The sequence below is a fragment of the Penaeus vannamei genome, chromosome 8 (assembly GCF_042767895.1).
Source record: "Penaeus vannamei isolate JL-2024 chromosome 8, ASM4276789v1, whole genome shotgun sequence".
NCBI lineage: Eukaryota > Metazoa > Arthropoda > Malacostraca > Decapoda > Penaeidae > Penaeus > Penaeus vannamei.
Genome location: NC_091556.1, coordinates 13,879,453 through 13,881,952, shown reverse-complemented (window position 1 = coordinate 13,881,952; position 2,500 = coordinate 13,879,453). Strand labels below are relative to the sequence as shown.

The window sequence follows — 2,500 nt, the reverse complement described above, 5'->3', positions numbered from 1 at the left end:
TAATTAGACAGAGGTTAGCAAAGCGGCAGGGGGGAGGGGGGGGCGGGGCACATCAAGGAGTCTGGAAGAAAAGGAATCAAGAAGCAGTTGGAGAATCTGTCTTCTGTATGTATATATATATATATATATATATATATATATATATATATATATATATGTGTGTGTGTGTGTGTGTGTGTGTGTGTGTGTGTGTGTGTGTGTGTGTGTGTGTGTGTGTGTGTGTGTGTGTGTGTGTGTGTGTGTGTGTGTGTGTGTGCGCGCGTGTGCTTGTGCTTGTGTGTGTATGTGTGTGTGTGTATGTGTATGTGTATGTGTTTGTGTATGTGTTTGTATGTATAAAGACACACAATATATATATATATATATATATATATATATATATATATATATATAAAACATTAATCCATATCATATACACATGTACAAAATATATTTAAAAGTTATCTATGGATCCCGCTTTCAGAGATAATCCTTACTTTACCTTCTGATAAGATAAATTTCATCTTATTTTCTTATCTTTCCAGATTGTGACGTTCTCTCGTTCACGGTGAGTGTTGGGTTCGCGCAGAAGGAAGGGCGAAGCAAGCGGCGATAACTAGGGAAGAGTAAGGAGGATTTTGGACATGATGTTTGGATGATGGTGATGATAGAATGGCGATGAGAATAGGAAGGATGATGATTTTGATTATTAAAATGGAAAGGATTTCAATGATGAAAATAGATAGGGTAATAATTTTGATGGTGAAAATAGCTACGATTTTGATTGAAATAGGAAGAATGATGATATTGATGATAAAAATAGTAAGCATGATAATAGAATGATTTAGAAAATAATAAGGATGATTTTAATGATGGCAATAATAATGATATCTCTACTATTATTAATAGTAAAACTGATAGTATTAATAATCATTTGAATTCTTATAATAGCAGTAAATTATTATTGTTTTTCTACGACATCACCTCTACATACAAATACGATAATAATGATGATAATGACGATTATTATCATTATCCGCATCTCAAATACCAAACATGACACTTTAGAATAATTTTGTGTGAATCGAAAACCTCATTTAACCAACTAAAACCGGTTCAAAGTATATGAAAATGTCGAGAAATGTGTTTGTGATGGTCTTTCACTCTCTGTTTATTTTGTTTATATATTTCTGTTTGTTTGTTTGTTGAATTGTTTTCCAAATAATTCATTCCTTTGATTAGACTATTTCTCTGTGTGTTTATTTCTCTTAAATAGACTGATAATGTTTAATGTTAGACTGCATGATGCATATCTTTATTTATTCGTTGTTACGTTATTTCATATTCGTTGATTTTACACTCAACAACAATTTTTTTTTAAGACCATGAAAGTGGATATTATAGGACGACGAAAAAAGGAAACAGAAATAAGGGAGAAACGACATGGGTAAGGGAAAGGAAGAATTGGAGAGGGGGAAGGGGAGGGGTAGGGAGGGATGGGAGAAGGGGAAGGAGAGAGGGAGGAAGGGGAGAAGGGGAATAGGAGGGAGGAAGAGGAGAGGGGGAGAGGGAGGGAGGAATAGGAAAGGGGGAGGGAGGAAGGAAAAGAAGGGGGAATGGTGGAGGGGAAAGGAGTAGAAAGAAAGAAGGAATAAAGCAAAACGGCAAGGGAATGAAAGATTGGGGGAGGGAAAAGGGGGAGAGAGAAAGGAAAGAAATAAGCGAAAGGAAGGGGAGGCGAGGGGGACGGAAGGAAGGAAGGAGGGAGAGGGGAGAGGGTTAAGTGAAAGGTGTTTGTTTATCTTCCTAAAATCGTCTACACTTTCCCCCTCTATTTGGACATGGGCACGCGCAGACGTGGAGAGAGAAAAGGGGAAAGGGAGTGAGGGTGACATGGGGGGTGAGGAGGGGGAGGGGAGGGGAGGAAGAAGAATTGGGGGAGGCGGAGGGGAGGGAGAGGAGATGGGGAGGGGGGCAAGGAGGGGTTTGGGGGAGGGCAGGAAGAGGGAGTGAGGGAGGAGAGGGCAGAAAGGGGGAATAGGGAGAGGGCGAGAAGGGGGAATGAGGGAGTGTGGGAAGTGACGATAGATGAGGGGAGACGCAAGTTTGAAAAGGGGTGATAATAGACTGGGATGGAAGGATTAGTGGATGGTGGAAGAGGGGAGAGGTGGATAAGGGAAAATGAGGGTAGAGAGAGCGTGAGAGAAGTCAATAAAAGAAAATACCATTTTTTTTTTCTTTTTCTTTTTTTTATATACGTTCCCCTTTGCCGTCAAAGAAAAGTAACACACCAGCGGCTTGTTCCTGTGCAATATTAACGACACGCGTGCAATAAAAGGCATTCCTACCCTCTCCCCCCTCCACCCCACACAACCCACTCACCCTACCCCCACCCCCCCACCCCGGCCCCCCCCGTGGGAATATGTTAGGTGGCATCGTAAATAGAACAGTTTACCAATGAGACCTATTTAACCAAAACCGCCTACTTAATTTGCGCCAGATGGGCAAGTTGAGCAATATT

At 40.8% G+C, this 2,500-nt stretch overlaps 1 protein-coding gene across 2 annotated transcripts in view; it reads left to right on the top strand.

Annotated features, from left to right (window-relative positions):
• LOC113817325 (DBH-like monooxygenase protein 1) overlaps positions 1–2,500 on the top strand; it is a 452,414-nt gene that overhangs the window by 242,072 nt on the left and 207,842 nt on the right. For both annotated transcript variants that reach the window (XM_070124386.1, XM_070124384.1), the window contains exon 4: positions 525–547. The gene's annotated coding sequence lies outside the window, so the exon portion shown is untranslated. The remainder of the gene's footprint in view (positions 1–524; positions 548–2,500) is intronic.